The following is a 27,736-nucleotide window of genomic DNA, read 5'->3' as shown; positions in this document are numbered from 1 at the left end:
GGTGGATTACTTGTGCCGAGAATTCCTGGAAAATTGTTGGGAGGCACAAGAACAAGGGAAGACTTTCCACTGTGCATGGATTCTGCTATCCATAGTGCTGGTGGCTTGGGAATAGCCTAAGGACAGCTAGTTCTGCACAATTACACAGGATCTTCCGGATGTAGCGAAGTACGATTCGCTGTGAGTTGAACCTTCAGATAGCTGAGCTGCAATTGAAGGCACAACCTTCAACTCCGCCTAAGGTGAAGGAACAGCTCACTAACGCTATTACAACAGGAATAACAGAGATCAATAATGCAGTGAAGGACTGCACCAAATTGTTTGAAGAGTCGTTCGAGGTCCTCACCACTCTGCAAGAGGAATTGAACATACAACGCTTAGAAATAGAGGCCCGCAAGATGTAGCAATAGTACGATGAAATAAAAGGGACTGCACAGATGGTGGCCCTTACCTGGAGGCTCACACAGATGCAGCAGGCAAAAGCACTCAAGGAGTAGGTAGATGCTGCACGACATAAGGAAGTTGTCTTGAAGGCGCACGTACAACCATGGATTGATGATGCATTCGTCATTATAGCCTTGATTGAAGCCAAGCTCGCGTAGATGCAGGGAATGTAGGAACAGGTGCAGGGCATCAATTCAGCTACAATAGTCTCTGAATAGCACGTCTAGGAAGTGCAGCAGGCAGCTGATCAGTGCACTGCTGATCTTGCAGTAGTCCAGGTAGCGTTGGGAGGTCTTCGTGCGAAGATGTCCGCATCGACAGAGTGACTCGAGGGCGAGTCATGATGTTTGTGTTGGGGGCTTGTTGGGCGCAGGATCCCCCAAGGAAAGTTTTGGTGCTTAAAGCCCAAATTTTGGCTAAAAATTGTAAATTCGATGTAAAGACTCCTCATTTTGTGGGCGCGGAGCGCAAAGTTTAAATGAGTCATAGGGTTGTCCACCCTCACTTTTGTAATACAATGTTGGCTTTAAAGATCTACCCATGGTCCGCGAACCATGGGATTGTATAAATAGAGTGAGGCTCTAAGTTGTAAGAAAAAAAAGAAGTCAATGAATAATGAAAAATTGAGTCTTGTCTGAAGTGTAGAGTCGAGTCTTTGGGTCGTAGAGTAGGAGAAGGCTCTGTAGCTGAATGCGTAGAGGCCTAGTAGTCCGCAGCTAAGTGTGCGGACCCCTGCAGTTGAGTGTGCAAGGCGAGTCGAGTTTGTAACTGTTGAAGCATCAATAAAGAGGAGTTTTACCTCAATTCTGTGCATTTATTTCCTATTTTCTGTATCAAATATATTGGGTATAAATTGCATTTCTGTTGTCTATATGGTGCGCGAACATATATAACTGTGTAGATTAAGTAAATGTGAGTTAAAGTATTTGGTAGCGTGAAGTTGACTAACATCAATAAGAGGATAATTAAGATACACAGTGTGACTTAGAAATAGCATAGATTGCTGCCATAGCAATGCTAAATCACCTTAGCCCTTGGTTAGGTTTGTGCGAAAGGCGATCTTAACAGATCACGAAGGTCTCACAGGTCAGGATAGTGCACGAAGTGATCTGCGTGAAGGTAGGCATAGTTGGACTAAATCGACCCCTCAGATATCTCAAGGGTGTGGAAACTTGGTTCTAGCATCCCCCCATACTGCTTCAGGTGAGACTTCCATTTGCACACCACAGGTTGCTTCTGAAAGGGCCAGTAGTGTAGGGATTTGTTTGGCTAATTAACTTTGAACCTGGATCAGGCCCAATCAAGCAAACATAGGCCACTTCAACATGCCTTGAAACTTAATCCTATGTAGAAGTACTTGCACATGCTACAAACATCAACACTCCCTCTTAGTGAGAGAGGTGCTTCCCGAAGAGCCACCTAGAATTAGTTGTCCCTCTGATCCTAAAAAAATATCCCATGAATCATCCTTTACCATGGATTTCCTTCAAACCTTGTAGTTTGGTTCCTCTCCAAGGACTCTACTTGTTATTGCCAAATAATTCATAAACTTTTCACAGGCCTGCTCTCCCTGAATGAGTTCTTGGGAACCTCCACATGCTCCTGAGCATCCCTAAATGTCTACTCAAGCCACTTAAGTCTCTTGATAGCATTGGGAGGAATTATTGACTCCCCCCCAGTTATAGGTTGAATTGTTGAACTAGCATCTTATGCGTGTTTCTCTACCTTTGAAGTCTCCCGCCCCTTGCCCTCTATCATTGTTGGCATCATCACATGAGGATTCCTAGATGCCGAATTATTATCAAACCTAACATCCTTGCTCAGAAGTGTCTTCTCATGTGTTGGTACAAAGATATTATAAGCCTTTTAGGTCCCACTAGAAAAAAAAAATCCCTTTTGTCTTGAAGAATCTAGCTTAGTCCTCTTGTCCACATGAACATGGATATATATTGGACAACCAAATACGTGCAAGTGCCTTATAACTGGCTTCACCCCTATGAATACATCATAAGGAGTGTTGTCCTAAAATATTTTGTGAGGACTCTTGTTCTCTGCATATGTTGCAATATTACACACCTCTGCCCAAAGAAATGTAGGAAACTCCTCGTCATGTAGAATAGCCTTAGTAGAATTGATGATGGATTGATTATTTCTCTCTGCAGCCCATTATGTTGAGGTTTGTATGAGACTGTCACCCCCTCTTAATCCTGGCCTCCTTGTAGAAATCCTTAAATTCATTAGAGGCATACTCTCCCCCATTGTTTAACCTCGAGACCTTTAGCTTATTTCCTATCTAGTTCACTACCTAAGACTTGAACTCTCAAAATCAAGTAAAGACCTCATCCTTGGTCTCCATAAAGAAGATCCATGTTTTCTTAGAATAGTCACTAATAAATGTGACATGTTTTTTTATTTCCTATATTGATGCCACTAACATTGACCCACACACAAATGAGTTAATGAGATCCAAGATCCCCTTGAACCTATTATCACTGATTAGAAAGTAGCCTTGGAAATGTTTTCAAATGCATGCCCTTTGCAAATGGCTTGCTACTCTGTTATGCAACCAACTCATTGGATAGAAGAAAAAATAGATCAATGACTTAAAAATTAGCCTCTTCAAGGGGGAAACCTCCTTTACATTACATAAATGAACAATTCTCAGATGATACAAATGATAAGACCTCCTTGGTATATTTAGGAGTCTAAGGGTCACAATATAATCAGAGGCTACATAACAATAATAATGTAAGGGCACAATAATAATGGGGCACAGCAATAACAACATGGGGGATACATGGGCACGACAATAAAAATAGGGGGATACACTAGCAATAACAATAAGGGGGATACTCTAGTATTATAGGGACCTAACATGCCCCTCTCCTTCAAAAAATTGTTGTCCTCAATGCTTGAGTAGTTCCAGATGCTTATGTATAAATTCTCATCCTCCCATGTGGAATCTTCAGCGGATAATTTCTTCCACTTAATGAGATGCCCGGAAATTAACTGATTCCGTAGTTGTTAGGTTCTTATTTTTGTTATTGCTTCAAGCTCAAATATGATTTTTCCTTCTTCGTCAAGTTCGAGCAACACTGTTTGAACTAGGAACTTGTCACATAACCTTCTTTAAGCATGAAACATGGAAAACTAGGTGTACTCGAGAAGATGTAGGTAACTCGAATTTGTATGCCATAGTACCAATATTTTGCAACACCATGTAAGGACCATAGTACTTGGTTGATAATTTATTATCCTTCTTAGCTTGCTTGAGGGACATTTGTTTGTATGGTTGTAGCCGTAAAAATACCCAATCGCCTACATCAAAACATATTTCACTACGATGTTGATATGCCTGTTGTTTCATTCGATTCTACACCATAGTGAGGTTATCCTTTAAGAGTTGGATAACTTGTTGTTGATGCTTGATGTAATTTTCACTGCTTGATGTAGAAATTTCACCTATAGATCAAACTGGTAATGCAATGTACTAAAGCAAAACATGTGATCTACTTCTACAAAACATTAAGCGGAAGAAAAATCTATTTCATGAGCAACATCAACTATAAACACATATAACTGATCAAGAGAAATAATCACACATAACACAGATATATCACTGGGGAAAGCACCAACATAAAACCCCCAACATTGTATTATCAATCAAGTGGAAATCCTCTTCTGGTTACAAAAAATATCAGCTCAAGAGCTATCCTGTACTCTCTGCAATCAAAAGATGAAGATCATAGACTCACTATGCCTCAATATGTAGGCCTCAAGTCCTTCAATCCCCTATTTCCTTGCGCAATTTTGATTGGGGTCCAATTCATAACATGTGAGCATTAGCCCCAAATCATACCTGCTGTCAACCATAGGTCCAACTACGCAATCCTTGAGGACATTAGTTCCTCCTGCATGCAAGGAATATTCCATAGGAAGATCCAAGCATATGAGAGTACACTGTCCCTCATCTGATCTCAACTGGGTCTCTGACAGAACTAACATGGAACAATTATCCATGAGTGAATCCTCAACTATCTAAAATAATAGTTGTCACATGCATGCAAGCATTAACAAACTAGATTTTATTATTTTAACAACTTGTTAAAATAATCTAACTGGACTTGACTAGTTAGAACTAAGTCAACTGATTCTCTCATTATAGAACTCATACTTAATTCCTCAATCAGTGGAGAGAATAAAAGATAAATTCCTCAATTAGTGGGACAACTAATTTGCATGTTCTCACAAAGACTTCAAGTTTACTTTTTCCAACTAATTAACACATGGAGATTAATTAGTTAATATTTTAAACTACTGTTAAGACCAAATTCGATTTTACTTCCTATAGATAGACTAGGGATTGCTATAAATAGGAAGGGACCCAGAAATGCTATTTTTAGAACTTTCTATTTTTAGCAGTTTCACCTCTCACCCAAGGTGGCCAATGACCTCACTTGCCAAACTTCTATTTTTAGACATGCTATTTTTAGCACATTCTAAATTTAGCATTTCTTGTTGCCCACTTTTCAACACTTGAACCTTAGAATTTTCTCTTAAATATGATGTGATGGATGGTGGATGATGTCCATAAAGTGCCATAAATGGGGTCATTTTTGATTTAGTATGGAAGGAAGTGTTATACCAGCATTCAACTATAGGTAACCACTTGATCCATTGTGTTTGTTTATCAGATACAAACCAACAAAGTATCCTTCCAAACACTTGTTGACTATCTTAGTTTTCCTGTAAGATTGAGAATGATAAGATGAGCTATGAGCTAATTGATTACTAAGACATGAAAATAATTCCGTCCAAAAATTTCCTGTGAAAATGGGATCTCTGTCACTTATAATAATCTTTGGGTCTCCATGTAGCTTTTGAATTGTTTCCATAAATGTAGTAGCATATGTACTGGATTTAAAAGGATGAGATAATGCACAAAAGTGTGCATACTTGGTAAGTCTATCAACTACCTCCATGATGATACTCTTTCCTTCAGACTTGGGGAAATCTCTGATAAAATCCATTGAGACCTCCCCCCAACACTGACTTGGAGTGGCTAAAGGTAATAACAGACCTGGGGTCTTAATTGTCTCAACTTTATTTTGTTGGCAAACCAAACATACTCCCACAAACTTCTGAATAATAGATTTAAGGCATCCCAAAAAAATTCCTTCTTGACCTTGTGGTATGCTTTTAAAAATCCCGAGTTCCCTCCTAAGGGGTAGGTGTGTAATTCCAAAAGAATATTTTGCTTGAATTTGGATCTCTTACATAGATATAAGTGATCTTTGTACCACAATGAATCATTTTTCTAGCTAAATGTATAATATGTACTGGGATCTTGTTGCAAATTTTGAATGAGTGTCCACATCTCTTCATCATTCTTCCATTCATCCCTTGCTTCGTCTATCCAATTAGGTTGGATAAAAGAATGGAAAAAAGCAATGCTTCCACATCCTCATCCTTTCTTGAGAGTGCATCTGCAACAACATTTTGCTTCCATTTTTTGTAGATGATTTCTGTTAGGGTCCTATAATTTATAGGATCTCAAGGTTATTGAGTATTTCACATTTTGCAGATTTTATGTTGTTCATAGATCTCAATATTCAATTGATTTCTTTAAAAAAAAAGAAAAGAAAAGAAAATAGGGCATTAAAAAAAAGAAGAAGAAAAGAATTAAAGAGAAAAAAAATGAAAAGAAAAGAAAACCCCAAATATTGTTAAATTCATATAGTCTAAGCATGATTGAACAAATTTTAATTTCTGTTGATAGGGTAGAAAATAAAGATCTGCCAAATAGTTCAAGCTTGGAAAATCGGTAGCTAGGTAGAAATGAAATTGGTTCAACTGTTCAATATGGACCAATAGGAGAGATAAGTGATAGAGTAGGGTAGAAAAAAAAGAGAAAGTGAAAAAGGGTTTGCAAGTCCAAATGCACCTTACAAAAAAAAGAAAAAAAGGTTAGATTAGAAATAAAGGGAAAAGGACATGAAAATTCCTTTTAATGTTTTATTACATATTTCATGTGTTTTTCCTAATATGGAAAAAAGAAATAAAAAAGATAGGGGTCTTATACTATACTCCTAATTTCATTCTATACTCCATCCCCCATTTCATTTTCCAACCTCACCACCCACGTGCCCGTCACATCAACGATTACCCACCCCACACCTTCTGTCAAATCCCTACACTCCATGATTGATCCAATGGCCCATACGAGTTTTCGCCCCCCCCACCCTCCGAACGTTAATGCCGGGCAGGGGGAGGGGGGGGGGGGTGGTCCAAAATCAGTGGTTTCCTACCGCCTACATGTCATGCTACCATAATTTCACACCCCCCTCACTAATTCCACTTACCACTTCACAGGCCCTCCGAAAAGTGGTTTCCGCTTTCAAACAAACCACTCCTCTGTTATGACCATTCACCAATCCCGCCACTCCGCGATGCCACTCTGTCCAATCCACCTATCACCTCCATTCCTGCGCTATAACGTTGCACATTCAATTCGTTGGATCGTTAGCCAATGGACAAGCGCCACTCCATGCCACTTCAACGGGAAATCTCCGGAAACTACAAAGGCATCATCTTTCACTCATTTCCTGAATTTTGATATGTCCTCTTTACTTACAGGTTAAAGTGAAAGTTTGCTCAGGCATACACAAAGAAGCAGTTTACATAGTCAAATTATCGACATAGTTGCAAAAAGCTGCAAGCAGACATTCCCCTTCTTGAATCCCGTTTCATACTCATTCCCTTTTTGTTTTCCCTCTCCAAGTTCCCTCTTCTTCTCATCCATTTCTAAATACAGTTCACCTACAAATCTAAAGACAGTACAGGTTTAAAATTTTTAGAAGATAACCATGCCACCAAAGAAGAAAGAACATGAGCTGTTCAATCCAATGGTGCACCCACCAGTGGACTTTGACCATATTCCACTCGCAGATAGAGATTTCAAGATACATGAGACCATATCCGAATTTGACCTCTTTGACATCTATTGTTGGTGGGAGGATAAATTCGTTGATGGAATGGATGATATAGGACAATGCGACACCAATTTGCCTTTCTACATTTTTCCTAGAACTTATAGCTTCCCAGAATTGATTAGAAAATGCCGGTCCTACTATAGCGCACAACAAAGAGCAGTAATAGCTTCTGTAGGAGAAATATTATTCACCATTGATGCTAAATCCATAATGCAAATGATGCAAGCTCCTATCATTGAAGGAACCATTCCTTTTTCCCATGAAATCCTCAGTGAAATGTACCAGAAACTAGACTTTTCCAAAAGAGATAAAACCCTAGAAATCTTCATGACTAAACAGACCCCACTTCCTAGCAAAAATCCCCCATTTTCCTCCTCTGCTTTCCCTGATAAAACTAGACATATAGTCACTGTACTACCATATATGCTAGGCTATTATTCAGATAAGTGGCTTGAAGAGGCCATAATAGATTTCCAATCCATATTGTCATCTGATGCAAAGCTCTCTATATTGTTTAATTTTAGTCAGTTCTTGGAAGATGCCATCCACGAGAAATTCATAAATTTCACCACAGAGGAAGTGTTTTAGTATTCTTCAGTATTAGTGTACATGTTTGTTTATTTTCAAGCAGATAGATTTCAGTTTGTAATGAGCAAGTTAAATGAAGAAGGTGAACCCCAATCTGTCATCTTCTGGACAACCTTGGTGATGAAGGATCAAAGGGAATTCACATACAAAACATTCATAGAAATGTTTGTCGATCCAACTATGAGCCTCCTTAGCGATATAGAAGAACCTAGAATTAGTGAAGAAATTAAAAGGATTATGCAGCTGACAGACCAAGCAAGAATAGGAGATTGGTACTTGTACCAAAACTACACAGAATTAAGGGTATATGGATGTGAATTGGCCCCTTACAAGTTGCCAAAGTTCCTCCCCATGAGGATCTTTTCACTTGAGTATATCAAGTAGATGATCCATGCAGATGAAGTACATTTTGTAGTAGCAAATAAGAAGTCTCAATTTAGGATCAAATCCCATATTGGCCCTTTTATTTGCAACAACAAGGGAAACATGTGAGGAGGCTGACAAGAAATTGAAAGAAATGAAGTTCACTCATAATCTCACATGGTCCTATGACCCATGGGGCATCATCTCCAAGAAAAGGGTGGAAAACAAATAAACACCTTATATTCACACTCATAGGCCTGAAATAGAGAAATTCATGAACCAGATAGAGTGGATGCTCGAAACCTTGCAAGAGGCTGAGGAGAAAATACTTTCTTCTTCAAGTGCACAGACTCCTAGGCAGCAAGAAAGGCAGAGTACAAAGGATAGATCAGACAAGGGAAAGGAACAGGAAAAAGAAATAGCTGGGAAAAGACCAAGATAAGACCAGTCGCCAGAGACTGATACTTTCATGGAAGATTTCAAACTGAAACTTAGAAAAAGGGCTAGGATACACATGGACATGTACCTAGGCAAGGAATCACCACAACAAAAAGTAATTAATCTCAGTGATATTCTTAATTCATCTCCAGTAGGAGGTCAATCTTTTCATACCACTCCAATCTTAAAAAGGCAACAAGCTCTCTAAGTTTCCACATCTGCAAATGTAATAGGAGAAAAGGAGGAGACCATTTTTGATACTTTCAGAGAGATAAAGATTAGAAATGAAATGTTGAAAAAGAGTACTTATGCTCAGTTTTGGAAGCAAAGTTATACCTCCCATGGAAAACTTCTATCAACTTTCGATTCAGAAAAATGAAAAATGCATATGGCATTCCTTGAAGCACAAATAGTAGAACCTAAAACCATAGCTAATTACAAACATACCTCCTTTGAATTTGATGCCAGAAACGTTCATCCTATTGATCAACTGGAAATGCATAATCAAACAAGTGAGATGATCTCCTCCACTCTAACAAGTACCTCTATGAGTTTTTTCAATATGTAGGTATCAAATGCTCAATCTCAGCTGAAGATGGAAAATATTTCATCCAATCAAAAGATAATAGGATTAAGTGCTTAGAAGACTTAGTGGTGAAAATTGGATATGATCCATCAGATGTGAAAGCGGTAGAAGAGTTAATTAAGAAGAAGGAGGCTGATATAGTGGCCTTGAGAAAACAACTCAAAATGCCCACAACACAGGATCCTTTGACCAAAGAAATATAGGAAACAGAGAGTCAGAAGGCAAAAATGATGAAATTGATAATGGAGTAGTCATTCCAAATAAAACAAATGGAAACAAAGATGGAGAAGATGGTACAAGAGAAGGGAAAAGCAGCACAATCGGCCATCACTACTATGGAGGCTCTTCCTCTTACAGCTGTTCCTACAACTACTCCAACAACTACTACTGCAAAGACAGGAAGCAATAGAGAACAACTAGCCAGATCCATGGAAAGAATGAATCTTCAAACAAAGGAAATCAAGAGACTGGAAACTCAAATCAATGTTCTGTAGGACCAGATTAAAATAATTGAAAGTGAACATTCAGTAGAAATGTAGAAGGCAAGAACATTAATTAAAAAATTGAAAAAATCTGAAAAAGAATCATCAATTGAAAACACTCTAGGAAGGCTGAAGGAAATCATCTGGAACAATATCATCAATGGCATGAATGAGATTTGACCCAACATCCAAATTATATTTGAACAGAAGGAGCTAGTCGAAAAAGCTAAGGAGGTTATTTCAACCACTAACCTAGAGCTAGGAGACATGCCAGCAGCAACCAATAGAGTTATCAAATTTATAAATTCAAAGAACATGTATGAGCTAGAAGAGCTGGGAGTACCAGACATAACATAAACTATTTTATAGGTGAAAAAGGTATTGAAAAAGAAGAACTTGACTATACAGCTTGAGGAGAAGTGTCAAAATTTAGAGCTAATAGTAAACATATTTTTCAACAAAATTGATCCTTTGACACAAAAGAGGCTCCCTTCTTTGTTTGTCATTAATGATAAACTCATGATCAGAGAAGATTATGTCAAGAGGTTAAAGCACATAGCAAAGGATGCTATCAATCTCTCCAATATCAGAGGCATCATAACAGGAAGAGCAATGTTGGAAGCTATCAACAATATAATTTTTGTTGAACATGAATTGAAACACGTTTTCACAATGGAGCCTACTTTTGCGCGGGACACAAAAACATATGAGATATACCGCAGGTTGATCAAGGTTAAAATCCCAGATGAAGATGAATGGAGTGACTTGTGTGACTACCAAGAGGAACTGGACAAGCAGGATTGAAGGAATAACACAGAGCTAAGTCAGCAAAGTCAACATTTAAGAGTAGCCTAATCAGCGACTACAACATAATTTATTACCCAACAATGACATTCAGAAAAAAAGGGACCAGATGTCTAAGTTATCTCATCATGGCCACTTCTTGGTTACACTAGTCAAGTTTTAGTTTCGTTGTAATTAATAACAAATTTCCAAGTGTATACGGCAGTTGTTGTAGATTTTAGTTAATACTTCATGCATTGGAAATATTAGGGGTTAGATCCAAGCAATTGAAATTTTTTTCTTTTTGGAGAACTGTAATTTTGGAGCCGGAGCGTTGACAATAAAGACCGTTTGCAAGATACTTGAGCTATTTTTATCTAGTGATGTTTTCCTTTCTATGTTAAATGTTTCGTTGTAAAATAGAAAGTTTAGAGTAAGATATGCTGTTAGAGCACCTTATTTCTGTTTGTGTTTACCATATAAATTCTTTCCTCTGAAGTTTGGTTAAGAAATACTTAATTTCTTTTTAACCACTACTGATTTCACCATTCTCCCATTTCATCCCTTATTGTGCTTTAAGATCTAGTAGATATAGTTAGCTAGCCTTGTGAATGCTCTAAAAAAATTGATGCTACCATCTAGATGTTGACTCCTTAACCCAATGGAAAAGGTTTAAACAAGATCTATCCCAGCCAAATAATCAAACAATTAATCAATCTTTTATCTATATAACTAGCCTAAAATATTAAAATACTGAAAATAAAAGTCAAATCTCAAAATATATAGAGAGAGCACTCTCTGAGCCTAGGATGGCTAGATCCTAGATTCCAAAATGGTTTGATGTGTCCTTTATGATCCATTTCTTGCCAATCTTAAAAATCATAGAGAGAGGTGTAGTGGCTGATTGGGCTGCTCTTTAATAAGGTGTGTTGACTTTGCTGAATCGACTGGGTGTTGACTCAGCTCTGTGCTGTTCATTCAATCCTGCTTGTCCTGTTCCTCTTGGTAGTCATGCAAGTCACTCCATTCATCTTCATCTGGGATTGTAACCTTTATCAACATGTAGTATATCTCATAAAGATCTGTATACCACGCAAAAGTAGGCTTCACTATGAAAACGTGTTTCAATTCATGTTCAATGAAAATTGGATTGCTGATAGCTTCCAACATTGCTCTTCCTATTATGCTGCCTCTGATATTGGAGAGATTGACAACATCCTTTGCTATGTTCTTTAACCTCTTGACATAATATTCTATGGTCATGAGTTTATCATTAATGAAAAACAGAGAAGGGAGCCCCTTTTGTGTCAAAGGTTCAATTCTGTTGAAAAATATGTTTACTGTCAGCTCCAAATTCTGGCACTTCTCCTCAAGCTGTACAGTCAAGTTATTCTTTGTCAATACCTTTTTCACCCGTAGAATATTTTCTATTCTATCTGTTGCTCCCATCTCTTCTATCTCATACCTGTTCTTTGAATTTAGAAATTTGATGATTATGTTGGTTGTTGCTGGCATGTCTCCCAGATCCAGGTTAGTGGTTGAAGTAGCCTCCTTAGCCTTTTCAACTAGCTCCTTCTGTTCAAATATAATTTAGATGCTGGCCCAGATCTCATTCAGGCCATGATGATATTGTTCCAGATGATTTCCTTCAACCTTCCTAGAGAGTTGCCAATTGATGATTCCTTTTTAGATTTCTGCAATTTTTCGATTAATGTTTGTGCCCTCTGCATTTCTACTCAATGTGAACTTTTAGTTCTTTTAATATGGTCCTGTAGAACGTTGAGTTGAGTTTCCAATGTCTTGATTTCCTCTATTTGAAGATTCATGCTATTCATGGATCTGGCTAGTTGTTCTGTACTGCTTCCTGTCTCAGTAGTAGTAGTTATTGGAGTAGCTACAGGAACAACTGTAGGAGGAAGAACCTCCATAGTAGTGATGGCCGATTGTGTTGTTTTTTCCTTCTCTTGTACCATCTTCTCCATCTCTGTTTCCATTTGTTTTATTTGGAGTGACTGCTCCATTATTAGTTTCATCATTTTTGCCTTTTGACTCTTTGTTTCCTCTATTTCTTTGGTCAAGGGATCTTGTGTTGCAGGAATTTTGAGCTGTTTTCTCAAGGCTGCTATATCAACCTCCTTCTTCTTAATTATCTCTTCTATTGCTTTCACATCTGATAGATCATCTCCAATTTTCACCACTAAGCCTCCCAAGGACTTAATCCTATTATCTTTTGATTGGGATGAAATATTTTCCATCTTCAGCTGAGATTGAGAATTTGATAAAGCTACCTGCATTTTAAACAAATTCATAGAGGTACTTATTAGAGTGGAAGAGATCATCTCACCTGTTTGCTTATGCATTTCCAGTTGATCAATAGGATGAACATTTCTGGATCAAATTCAAAGGAGGTCTGTTTATAATCAGCTGGAGCTTAGGTTTTGTTGTTTGTGCTTCAAGGAATGCCATATGATTTTTTCCTTTTTCTGAATCGAAAGATGATAGAAGTATACCTTAGGAAGTAGAAATTTGCTTCCAGAACTGAGCATAAGCACTCTTTTTCAAAATTTCATTTCTGATCTTGATCTCTCTGAAAGTATAAAAAATTGTCTCTTCCTTTTCTCCTGTTACATTTGTAGATGTGGAAACTTGGAGAGTTTATTGCCTTTCTGAGATTGGAGTGGTAGGAAAAGATTGACCTCCTACTGGGGACGAATCAAGAATATCACTGATATTAATCATTGTTTGATGTGGTGATTCCTTGCCTAGGTCCATGTCATGCGTATCCTAGCCCTTTTTCTAAATTTCAGTTTGAACTCTTTCATTGAAGTATCAATCCATAGTGACTGATCTTCTCTTGGTCTTTTCCCAGTTGTTACTTTTTCCTGTTCCTTGCCCTTGTCTAGTCTGTCCTCCATACTCTACCTTTCTTGCCGCCTAGGAGTATGTGCACTTAAAAAAGAAAGTATTTGCTCCTTAGCCTCTTGCAAGGTTTCAGAAATCCACTCTATCCGGTTCACGAATTTCTCTATTTCAGGCCTGTGAGTGTGAATATAAGGTGTTGATTTGTTTTCCACCCTTTTCTTGGAGATGATGCCCCATGGGTCATAGGACCATGTGAAGCTGTGAGTGAACTTCATTTCTTTCAATTTCTTGTTAGCCTCCTCACCTGCTGCCCTGCTGTTGCAAATAAAAGGGCCAATCTGGGATTTGATCCTAAATTGAGACTTCTTCTTTGATACTACAAAATGTACTTCATCTGCATGGATCATCTGCCTGATACACTCAAGTGAAAATATCATCATGGGGAGTAACTTTGGCAGATTTTCAGGGGCCAATTCACATCCATATACCCTTAATTCTGTGTAGTTTTGGTATAAGTACCAATCTCCTGTTCTTGCTTGGTCTGTCAGCTGCATAATCCTTTTAATTTCTTCACTAATTCTGGGTTCTGTTGTACTACTAAGGAGGCTCATAGATGGATGGACAAACATTTCTATGAATGTTTTTTATGCAAAGTCCCTTTGATCCCTCACCACCAGGGTTTTCCAAAAGATGACAGATTGGGGTTCACATTCTTCATTTAACTTGTTCATTACAAACTAAAATTTGTCTGCCTAAAAATAAACAAACATGTACACTAATACTGAAGAATACTGAAACACTTCCTCTATGGTGAAATTTATGAATTTCTCATGGATGGCATCTGCCAGGAACTGATTAAAATTAAACAAGATAGAGGGCTTTGCATCAAATGTCAATATGGACAAGAAACCTATTATGGCCTCATCAAGCCACTAATCTGAATAATAGCCTGGTTCTATAGGGAAAGCAGAGGAGGAATATGGGGGATTTTTGCTAGGTAGTGGGGTCTATTCAGTCATGTAGAGTTCTAGGATTTTAGCTCTTTGGCAAAGTCTAGTCTCTGGTACATTTCACTGAGGATTTCATGGGAAAAAGGAGTGGTTACTTCAATGATATGAGCTTGAATCATCTGCATTATGTATTTAGCATCAATGGTGAAAAATATTTCTCTTGCAGGAGCTATTACTGCTCTTTACTGTGGGCTATAGCAGGATTGGCATTTCTGATCAATTCTTGGTAGCTATGGGTTTTGGGAAAAATGTAGAAGGGTAAATTGGTATCCTATAGTCCTATATCATCCATTCCATCAACGAATTTCTCCTCCCACCAACAGTAGATGTCAAAGAGGTCAAATTCGGATATGGTTTCATGTATCTTGAAATCTCTATCTGCAAGTGGAATATGGTCCAAGTCCACTGGTGGGTGCACCATTGGATTGAACAACTCCTATTCTTTCTTCTTCGGTGGCATGGTTATCTTCTACAAATTTTAAACCTGTACTATCTTTGGATTTGCAGGTGAACTGCAATTAGAAAAGGGATGAGAAGAAGAGGGAACTCAGAGAGGGAAAACAAAAAGGGAATGAGTAGAAAATGAGATTCAAGAAGGGGAATATCTGCTAAATCCAAACAAGTGCAGCTTTCTGCAACTTTGTTGATAATTTGACTGTGTCAACTGCTTCTCTGAGTATGCTTGAGCAAACTTTCTCTTTCACTTGTAAGTAAAGAGGACATATCAAAATTCGGGAAATGAGTGAAAGATGATGCCTTTGTAATTTTTAGAGATTTCCCGTTGAAGTGGCATGGAGTGGCGCGAGTCCGTTGGCTAACGGTCCAACGAATTGAATGTGCAACAATATAGCACAGGAATGGAGGTGATAGGTGGATGGGACATAGTGGTGTCACGGAGTGGCGAGATTGGTGAACGGTCATAACGGAGGAGTGGTTTGTTTGAAAGCGGAAACTAGTTTTCGGAGGGCCTGTGGAGTGGTAAGTGGAATTAGTTGGGGGGGGTGCGAAGTTATGGTAGCACGACATGTAGGCGGTAGGAAACCACTGATTTCAGACCCCCCCGGCATTAACGTTCAGAATTGAAAGCTGATGGAAGTCTGCCTTGGAAAGTAGAACTTTGCTTCCATAACTAAGCATAAGTACTCTTTTTCAACATTTCATTTATGATATTTATCTCTATGAAAGTATAAAAAATGGTCTCCTGCTTTTCTCCTATTACATAGTGGCGATCATACTGGGGACCTATTGAAAATTTGTCATTTCATTTGAATCCAAGAAAATGGTAGATTTTTGTAACAAATACCACATCACCCTTGGCCACTCCACTGCCTATTACCCTCAAGGTAATGGACTTGTAGAATCCTCTAACAAAAGCCTTGTCAATATCATTACGAAATTATTGGAAGACAATAAAAAGACATGGAATAAAAAGTTAGTTAATGCCTTATGGGTAGACAAACTAACTACCAAAAAGTCCATTGGTACATCTCCCTATTAGTTAGTATATGGGATGGATGTTGTTTTTCCATCCTCTTTGGGAGTGCCAGTGATGAAGATCATCCTGGAGTTGCAAGTAGAACCAAAAGATATCAGGATAAATCAAACAATACACTTGCAGCAGACCAGAGAAGAAGTCTATGTAAAATCACAAATAATCCAGGATAAAATCAAAATATTTTTGATAAAAAGACTAAAGCTGATGATTTTTACATAGGTGACAAATACTTAGATCGGATTCTAGAAGAGAAGACAAGGGCAAACATGGAAAATTTGACTTTCTATGGCAAGGCCCTTATGTCATTTGTGGTTACAGAGGTAACAATGCTTTTTTCTTGAGAGAGATAGATGGATCAGATCTACCAAGAGGACCTGTCAATGGTAGAATGTTGAAGCATTAATTTTACACAGATTAACAATAATTCACTTTACTTTACTCATTGTATATAACAGTGCAGAGTTTAGATTGGATTGGATGGTAATCTTTTGAAGTTGAAGCTTGGAGAGAAGGCCCTGAGCTTTGAACTGTTCATCATCATAAGTATGAGTAAAGCAGAATCACAGAAGAACAATTTACAATGTAACTTCGGCCACATTTTCAAAGGCTACTGATCTTGAAGTTCTTGACATTTCACCAGGAAATGCCATCCCCATGTGGAGCCACTATTAGGGTCCTATAATAATAGGATTCATAATTTTGAATTGGCTATGGTTAGTCTTGTAAATATTGTATATACTTATGCTTTCTGCAAAATTTTTTCCATATTAAAATTTAAAAAATGTAAAGAGGTTATGTCCTAAAAGAATAATCAAAGGACAAAAAGAAAAAGAAAAGATAAAAAAAATGAAAATATGAACCCAAAAAAAAAAACAGATCATGAAAGTGTGCAAATTCAAGTGCCACTGCTTTTACTTTTATGGGCAAAATAATTGTTGTGTGCAACTTGTCATAAACGCCACAACCCATGGTAGTCAAATAGCTTAATCTTGACTAATTCATACTTTAAGTTTCATGTTTATAGATAGAGAATAAAGATCTAGCCAAACTGTTTAACCTTGGCAGATTAGTAGTTAGGTAGAGAAATAAAAATGTGCTCATCAGCTTAATCTGAGCCATTGGAAGTTATAAGGTTAGAATTATATAGTTTTCTTGTCAAAAGAAAAGGAAATAAAGGGTCTTCTAGCTCAAATGCACCCAATAAAGTGAAGAAAAAATGTTAGGATAAATAATGGGTAGGTAGAAGAAAGGTTGCAAATGTACAAGGTTGTTAGTCAAAAACACATTTATCATGTTTAAACTTATCTTTCAGTGTGCAGGAGCATTTATGAGAGTGAAAGGAAGTTCACTAGCTTACTTGATTAACCTCCCCTCATTTCATTTCACCCCCCACATACTTTCTTACTAATTTCCCCATTATCCCATAATTTCTTATAAAAACACCATTTTTCACACATTTCCCTAGTAAATTACCCTCCAAAACTCACCTCCCTAGCCAAAAACCCCTTTCCCCTAGTGTGAATCCCATTCCCCATTGCAAAAATCTCCCTTCCCCCTTATTAATTTCCCTATTTTACCTCAAAAACCCATAAAAACCCCTTATCCTAAGTTTTTATTCCCCTCCCACATTATTTAATTAATTCTCTGAATTCATATTTTCCCAAAAACCCTTTTAACCCACCACCTTAAGAAAACCCCACCACAATAAACCCTGGTCCCACTCCATTAAACCCGCTCATTATATTTTTAATCCCCACCTTATTCATTAATTAATTACAATTAGTTGTAATTAACCCCCCAGGCCCCACAAATCTTCACCCCTATTCCCTCCGTGTAGCTTGACTGCGTGACAACCATCTGATCTTCCACCCCCATATTCGATGGCATGCATCCATATCATACTCATTCCCTCTCCGACCTTTACTAGCTCGAGAGCATGTAAGATTTGCGGTTTTTCCCAGGCCCTGTTTTGCTATGTGGCAACTCCAGGCGAAATCGTGTGCTCTCAAGGAAATACCACCTGCCTGCCAAAAGTGGTGTGATGGCCCCTGAAATCACGTCCCCGCCAAAAGCTAAAACCATCCACTGTTCATTTTTGAATTCCGTGCCAAATTGTGACCATTGCCGGTTAAAAGGCCGGAGAAGCCCATTTTGACTCTTTTCTCTCGTTTGCACTGTGAATGTTGCCCAAGCCTTCCTGCGCCACCTTGAGCCTCTGCAACCGAAATTGACCGTCGTTTACATCCCGAACAAGCTCTGAAGCTCAATTCAAGCATCTAGTGCACAACTTAAGAAACCGTGCCCTCTACAGTCACCATTGAAACCAGTTTGCAACCTATACCACCAATTTCTAGTTATTTTGAGAAAACCAGAACGACTCTCTAAATTTGAAAACGTACAGTCAAGTTTAAAGATTAATTAATTGAAATTAATTAACACATTTGCCTAATTGACGAGTAATTTGCCTGTATACCCAAAACCCCTCTTTTGCAAACTGCAATTACCCTCTCACTGTACCAGTTTCCCAAACCTCACTTCTACAACCAATACAGGCCTAATCCCAATCCATAAACTCAGTCATGGCTTCCAAAACCTCTCTGGATGTGAGACCTGTGTCAACCCCCCACTTGGACATCGACCATTTGGCACTAGCAGACATGGATTTCCAGATAAAAGATACTGCTACCCCAGCCTACCTTCTGAAGCTCCATTGTTGGAGTAAGGACAGATTCCTAAACCATGCCAATGAAATCCATCTATGGGAATCCAATTTACCCAAATATCTATTCCTAGAAGTTCACCCATTCCCTGATATCATACATTTTTGTCATGCCTGCTATATCCCTATCCAAAGGGCTATTGTTGCCCCAAACTAGTAGCTCTTATTCACCATCACACCAGAGTCTATCAATCAAATGCTGCAAGTCCAACCTAGCCCTAATTAGAACCCTCTATCCATTGGAGACCTATTAGACTTATACATCATACTAGACCTAGTTAAGATAAGACAAATCTTCTAGACCTTCATCATTGAAGGCTGTCACACTCCCACAAATACTCCACCTTATGTTGCCACCATTTTTTCAGAGACATGCAGAAATATAATCACCATGCTCTCTTGCATCCTAGGATATACCTCAAATGAGCATGTGGATGAGGTTATCCTGGCTTTCTTGTCCATCTCCATCCCAAGCAAACCTCCTGATCTGAAATATGATCTTAGACAATTATTAAGGTATTACAGACTCATGTGCATGGATATGCCTATGTTAATTTATGCAATGAATCGATAAGATTGCGAAATACATAGACAATGAAGCAGTTAAAGAACATAATAGACAAACACATATAAACAAAACAAGTTTAATAAGGAGTTCACCCAAGACTCCTAGGCTACGTCTCCTGGTCCAGCCTTCAGTGGTGACCTCTCTATTATGTCTTCAAAAATAGAGTTTTACAACAGTGAGATCAAATTGAGCCTCACACAACAGATACAAAATAATAAGGCTTTACTTGGATCCCCCAAGTCTCTTCTGAGTACACAGACTCTCCTCACTGACTCTCTGTCTCTGTTGCTCTGTCTCAGCACTGCCTTGCCCTGTTTTCTCTCTGTCTGTGGATTTAAAGCCAAACGACACTGTCTATTCGTTTCTCCCTCTCGGGCTCTCTCGCTTACCGACCTCTGTTCGCTTAGATCCCTTTCTGAGCATTAGCAATCATTTCTAAACGCTTTCAGGGATGGTGGCCACCTGTTCTGTAACGAAATGGTCATCGGGCCTTTGAAATCCTTCGAAATCACCGTTTTGTGTTTACATAGAGAAATACATTCAAACATAGGAAAATTCCACCAAACACTATTCATCGAACTTCAAATATTATGAATCCGCCTTATAACTCCTATCGGGTCCGCCTTTTGATCGTATCACATCACCACTGTTGATCTGGGAGATCCAGATCCAATGACTGTGGTTCATTTTGGGCGGCCCTTTCGTACGGGGGTTAACCACCCGATAAGGGTGGTTTTCTCTCTCCTCAGCCTGGACACGTTATCAGGTGGTTTTCTCTCTCCTCAGCCTAGACATGTGGCAACCATTGTATGGGATTAGGCAGAGCCCGACCCAACCCACTTATCATCCACGACCTACCCGAAATCTTGCCTGTTTCCTTTGTATTAAAAAATACATTAAACACTGAAATCATGCTCATATCGGACTTGAGATAGTATTCAACGACATTAATAAACCCTTTCGGGTCCATAATATCACATCGGCACTTTATCCCTTGTATTTCGTTTGTTTAACGAAAATTCGATTTACACTGAAAAAGCGCTATTTCTGGACTTGAATTATTATCAAATATCGTCCATTGTTTTATCAAGTCTGGCTATTGCAGTCATGGTTATTATCAGCCCCAATCCATTGAAATGTTCTAATGCGATTGATCGCAATCGCACATCGCACATACCCCGGGCCGTTGTAAGCGCTCCTTTGCATTTGTCGATAGTGATACTGCGATGCAACTAGGGCCGTCAATTTGCACACTTGATCGACGGTCCTCATTGACCCCGCTGATCACTGTCACATATTCCTTGTGGTCTCCGCCAGTAGCCTCCCTTTGCCACCATCGATTTCAATTCACCGATCGGATCAGGACCGTTGATCGACCAGATCTGATGGCTCTGATTCAAAGTTGTTTAAAACCGTCAATACTCTATTTTTCAATGATTTCTCTATGTTTTTGCCTCCCGATAGTATTATCCGCCTTCTTTAAAGGTTTTTCTTTGGTGACATTTTTGAATGTTTAAAAGATTTTGAAGACTTAGATGGTTTTCCAAGATCCTTTTAGATCACGCCTTCCCTCTGAAAAAGGATTTTGGACCAAAAAAAGTTGGTTTTTAAGCATCGATCAAGTGAGGATACAACTTCCTCACTTGTCCAATCTCTATCCATCTTGCACTGCTTGGTTTTGAAACTTTGAGTCCAATTCTGAGGTACTCAACATCCCCTCCGTGCGTAGTTCTCACCTTCTTGTGTAGAACTGTATCTTCCTACAACTCATTGAGATATTTAGGCAACATATCATCATTAGAAGGCAACTGACTTTGCTCTTCGGGATCTTCAATCAATGAAGGTTGAAATAGTCTCAAGTTCTCTACATTAACTACTAAATAGATGTGCATGTAAGCTGTCAAATCAAGGTGAAAATCATTACCACCAATTTTCTCAAGTATATTGAAAGGTCCATACCTTATTGGCTTCAACTTCTTACCTTCACCTTGCATTCTGTCTTTGCTGATGTACAGCCAGACTTGATCACCAACTTGGAAGCTATGCTTAATTCGATGCTTATCATGCCTTGCCTTGTACTTGGCTTGGCTCTTTTCCAGTTGTTCCTGCACTTCCTGGTGAATTTCTTGGATTTGTTCAATGAACTTGGTTGCTTTGTCCACATCACTGTGTCCATCAACTGCTATGTCTTTACTAAAGACAAAATCCAAGGGAGACTTGTGTGTAAAACCAAAACAAGTCTCAAAAGGAGATCTCTGTGTAGAAGGATGTTTAGCATAGTTGTAAGCATGTTGCACATAACACAAATGTTCATCCCAAAGTTTGGGATGCTTGCTGCAATAGCCCCTGAGCAACTGGATCACTATCCTGTTGACCACCTCTGTTTGGCCATCTATTTGTGGATGAAAGGTTGTGCTCTTGTTTTAGTCTGGTGTCCATCAACTCCCATAGACTTGACCAAAACTTCTCAAAAAATTGGGAATCTCGATCATATACAATAGAAGTGGGTAACCCAAAAAGAACCCATACATGCTAAAAGAACAACTTTGTTGTTTGTTCAGCTGTAATTTGCTTGTTACAAGGTATTAAAATACACATTTTGCTGAACCTGTCCACAATAACATATAAATAATCATGACCTTTTCTAGACTTTAGCAATCCCCCAACAAAGTCCATGGAAACACTTTCCCAAGGATGAGAAGGGACTAGAAGTGGAGTGTACAAGTCTAGTTTTCTATTGTTGGGCTTGCTTTTAGCACACATGGTACACCCTTTAATATATCTAGAAACTGTTTCATGCATTCTTGGCCAATAACAGAATCTTTGCAGTTGTGCAACTGTTTTTCTTACCCCAAAAGACCTGATATTAGAGAAGTGTGTGCTTCTCGGATTATGTTAACTCTTTCAGTTTGAAGAATGCATAACTTTACCAAATGATACAAGAGTTGGTCCTTAACATGATAATCCAATTCTTCTACTTGTTTGCCATGACTTAAGGTTGCATATACATCTTTAAAATCTACATCTTGAGCATATTGTTCAATGTAGCTTTCATGCAATATTGAGTTATGCTTAAGTATACTAGATGCATTTATAATTGGTTTGGATAACATATCTGCAACCTTATTGTGTATGCCTTTCTTATATCTGATGACAAGATGAAACTGTTGTAGAAAACCCATCCACCTATAGTGTCTTGATTGCTGCAATTTAGTTTGTGAGTGCAAATATTGAAGTGGTTGATGATTAATATGTGTCACTGTTTCTTTTCCCATTAGGTAATGTTTCCACTTTTTCACACTTTGTACTAATGCATACAATTCTTTATCATATGTGGGATAATAAACTACTGCAGAATTAAATGTCTCAGAATGATAACATATGGGTTTACCATGTTGCATCACTGCTCCCATGGCATAGTCACCAACATCTATTTCAATCTCAAATGGTCTTTGAAGATCTGGCAATGCTAGGACTGGTGCTGTACTAATCTTTTCTTTCAAGGTGTCAAAGGATTTCTGCTATGTGCCTCCCCACTGAAACACCTTGTTCAATCCTGTTAAAGCATGTAAGGGAGTTGCAACCAAGGAAAAGTTAGCAATAAAATTCCTCCAATGTTGTGCTGCTCCTTGGAAGCTCCTAATTTATGTAGAAGATTTGGGTTTAGGCCAGTTCACAATGACTTCAACCTTAGAGGGATCTATCTTCAATTCACCACCTCCTACAATATGACCCAAATAATTCAAATATGTTTTACCAAATTCACATTTTGATAACTTAACATAGAGATTTTCTCCTTTCAAAACATCTAGAGTTTGATTTACACACTTTAAATGTTCTTCCCATGTTTTTACTGAAAACAAGAATGTCATCTAAATATACAATTACAAAATCATCAATAAAAGTCTTGAGTACATCATTCATTACTCTCATGAAAGTGGCAGGAGCATTAGTTAAGCCAAAAGGCATAACTAGCCATTCATATAGCCCTTGATTTGTTTGAAAGCAGTCTTCCATGCATCTTGTTCTGCTACTCTAACCGGATGATAGCCACTACACAAGTCCAGCTTGGAAAAGTAAACAACTTCTTTCAACTGATCCAATAGATCATCTATGTGAGGAAGAGGATAACAATTCTTGATCGTTATTTTATTCAGTGCTCTGTAATCAATGCACATCCTCGACGAGCCATCTTTCTTTCTCACCAAGACAATTGGAGATCCACATGGTGATGTGCTTGGCCTTATGAACCCTTTGTTGAGCAGCTCTTGTACCCGCTTCTTAATCTATGCATTCTCTAAAGTGGATAACTTGTACATTTCGATGTTAGGCAATGGAACATCTTGCTGCAAATGAATATCATGTACTATTTCCCTTTTGTGTGGCAGACCTTTAGGTTCTTGAAATAGGATATCATATTATGAAACAACTTTTTCTAAATCAGCTTTATGTTTAGCATCACAGCCTTCAAATGCATTGGTTTTATCAGGGGTCCTTTCCTTTACAACCATTAGTAAAAATTGCTTGCATGAGTTTACGATTCTTTTCATCTACCCTGAGTTTATAAGAGTGTAGTTATTTTTGAGCTGATGAGCTCTTACAATATATTCTCTTCCATCTTTTGTGAGTTGATACTTATTTTCAGTTCTATAGAAAATAACTTTTCTATCATACAAGTAAGGACTTCCTAAAACAATACCACATATATCGAAGGGAACTATATCTAACTCAACCTCATTTACAAAAGTTGACTCAATAGCAAACCTAAGTTTACATTGTCTAGTCACTTGTATCTTTGCTTTATCACATACCCAATCTAATGGATATGGCTTCTTATGAAGTGTTGTTAGTAAGCCCAACTTCTTTACAATTGTTTCAGAAATCAAGTTTACTTGTGAACCACTATCAAATAAAGTATCAATCTTTTGATGCTTGGAAATAACTCTAATATGACAAAGCTCAAGTATTTTCCTTTCATTGTCTTCATTATCAATAGATTAAGCAGAATTACTAGTAGATGCTTCATAATTTTTACCTTTTATACCTGTGGCCGTGACTGCTGTTTCATTACCTGAGTCTGACCCCAAATCTTTTTGAATAGCAGCAACAATCTTCTTCTTCTTACTACCGAACTTCTTGGGTTTCAGCTCCGGATGCAAAGACCAGAAATGTTCATCATCATGTCCATCCTTCTTGCAGTGAGTGCATGAAGGTTTGTCTTTCTGTACAGTGTTTGTCTTCCTCTCCTTCCATTTTTTCTTCTTCTTTTCCTTGTTCTTTCTTGCAGTGGGTTTTGATGATCCCCCAATCTCAGAGTTCACATTCTTTCCTCTAGCCTCTAGATGTGTACCCTGAACAAATACCTCATCTATGCTAGTAGGGTTAAACATGAGAATGGTGTGCCTCAAATAGTTGTGTAGACTGCCTATATACTTCAACAAAGTTTCAGGCGAGTCTAGAGAAATGCCTAGAATTAAAGCTCTTTTTCTAAATTCCTGGGTATAGCTTTGTACACTTTGGCCCTTTAGCTGGCGAAGAGTTTTCCAACTCATCATTGCTTGCTACATATAAGCTAGTGGATAGAATTGTTTTTTAATGGCAGAAACAAATTCATTCCAGGTAGAAAGAATTTTACCATGCTTCTTCAAATCAGCTTGTGTCTTGCCTTCCCACCACACTAGGGCAGTTCCTCCAAGACAAAGGCTAGCCAACTGAATCTTTCTCCTTTCTGAATTGATGTTCTGCACCCTGCAATATACATCAATCTGTCTAATCTAGTTATCTAGCTTTTCTGCATTTAATTCACCATCATAAATTGGTAAATCAAATTTAACATCTAATTTAATCACAACAGCTTTCTTCTTTTTCTTTTCAGGGCTAGTTTTATGTGAAGAAGATGATGAGGATGGTGATGATGGAGTAGATGGTGGAGAGGGCTTCTCTTCTTTCTTTTTTCCTTCTGGATGGCCATCTAGAAGAGGTTCCTCTACTCCTTTTTCTGTTTGAGATGCTGAAGTGCTTTCACCTCTGCCTTTCTTAAATTCTCTATACATCTCTTCCACCATGGCTCTCATGGTCATGAAACTATCCATGAACTGAGAGTCTAATTCTGATGAGGTTTGTTCTGCCATCCTCCTCCTAGGATAGACTCTTCCAATTTTTGGATTAGTCTCAACAAGTTCTCCTTCTCCTAGTTTGAGCTTTGACCTAGTTAGCATTCAACAATCCAACACAAGCTTGTCTAACCTTAGCAAACCTAAAGCTCTGATACCACTTGATCTGAAATATGATCTTAGATAATTATTAAGGTATTACAGACTCATTTGCATGGATATGCCTATGTTACTTTGTGCAATGGATCGATAAGATTGTGAAATACATAGACAATGAAGCAGATAAAGAACATAATAGACAAACACATATAAACACAACAAGTTTAATAAAGAGTTCACCCAACACTCCTGGGCTACGTCTCCTGGTCCAACCTTCAGTGGTGACCTCTCTATTATGTCTTCAAAAATAGAGTTTTACAATAGCGAGATCAAATTGACCCTCACACAACAGATACAAAACAATAAGGCTTTACTTCGATCCCCCAAGTCTCTTCTGAGTACACAGACTCTCCTCACTGACTCTCTGTCTCTGTTGCTCTGTCTCAGCACTGCCTTGCCCTGTTTGCTCTCTGTCTGTGGCTTTAAAGCCAAACGACGTTGTCTATTCATTTATCCCTCTCGGGCTCTCTCGCTTATCGACCTCTGTTCGCTCAGATCCCTTTCTGAGCATTAGCAATCATTTCTAAACGCTTTCAGGGATGGTGGCCACCTGTTCTGTAATGGAATGGTCATCGGGCCTTTGAAATCCTTCGAAATCACTGTTCTATGTTTACACAGAGAAATACGTTCAAAGACAGGAAAAGTCTACCAAACACTGTTAATCGAACTTAAAAAATTATGAATCCGCCTTATAACTCCTATCGGGTCCGCCTTTTGATCGTATCGCATCTCCACCATTGATCTGGGAGATCCAGATCCAACGACTATGGTTCATATCGGGCGGCCCTTTCGTACGGGGGTTAATTGCCTGATAAGGGTGGCTTTCTCTCTCCTTAGCCTGGACATGTGGCAGCCGTTGTATGGGATCGGGCGGAGCCTGACCCAAACCACCTATCGTCCACGACCTACCCGAAATCCTGCCTGTTTCCTTTGTTTTAAAAAATACATTAAACACTAAAAGCCTGCTCATATCAGACTTGAAATAGTATTCAAAGGCATTAATAAACCCTTTCGGGTTCATATTATCGCATCAGCTCTTTATCCCTTGTATTTCGTTTGTTTAACGAAAATGCGATTTACACTGCGTTGTTTCCGGACTTGAAATATTATCAATATCGTCCATAGTTTTATCGGGTCCGGCTATTGCAGTGAGAGTTATTATCGGCCCTGTTTCATTGAAATGTTCTGATGCGATGTTGTGATGCGATTGATTGCAATTGCACATCGCACATACCCCAAGCCGTTGTAAGCGCTCCTTTACATTTGTCGATAGCGATACTGTGATGCAAATGGGGCCATCGATCTGCGCGCTTGATCGATGGTCCTCATTAACCCCGCCGATCGTTGTCGCCTATTCCTTGTGGTCTCCACCGATAGCCTCCCTTTTCCACCACTGATTGCGGTTCATCGATCGGATATGGACTGTTGATCGGCCAGATCCGACGGCTCCGATTCAAAGTTGTTTTAAACCGATGATACTCTGTTTTTCAATGATTTCTCTATGTTTTTGCCTCCCGATAGTGTTTTTTTTCACTTACTGGTTCACGGATACCCGGGTCAGTGGGTAGCCGTTATGTCCAGGGTTTTAAACACTGAGTGGACACCACCCGAAGGGCATCAACACCCCTCGGCCTATTTACTGACCTAACCCCAAGAGCCTTTCGGGATTCGACCCTGTGACCTCCCATTGGCGAGGCACTTGATTTGACCAATTGAGCTAACTCTTGGGGCTGCCTCCCGATAGTGTTATCCGCTTTCTTTAAAGGTTTTTCTTTGGCAACAGTTTTGAATGTTTAGAAGATTTTGAAGACTTAGAGGGTTTTCTAGGATCCATTTGGATCACCTCCTGCTATCATGTATAACTATGCTCAGTTCATTGCAGACAGGATGCATGAAAAATTCACCAGATTTCCAACTGAAAGAGTTTTCAAATACACTTCAGTGCTATTTCACAGGTTTCTATATTACCAAGCAGATAAGTTCCCTGTAAGCATCGAGAAGTTGGATACCAAGGGAAAAGAAAGATCAGTGGTCTAGTGGACACCCTTGATCCATAAATAGTCCACAACATTTACCTACAAAGACTTCATAGATTCATTTGTCTACCCAGTCATAAACATGCTAACCAGTAGCA

Source organism: Pinus tabuliformis, chromosome 2_1, assembly GCF_031772625.1.
Source record: "Pinus tabuliformis cultivar Carrire ecotype Pingquan chromosome 2_1, CPIR1, whole genome shotgun sequence".
Lineage (NCBI taxonomy): Eukaryota > Viridiplantae > Streptophyta > Pinopsida > Pinales > Pinaceae > Pinus > Pinus tabuliformis.
The sequence above is the reverse complement of the archived record's forward strand: the minus strand, read 5'-3'. Positions refer to the sequence as shown.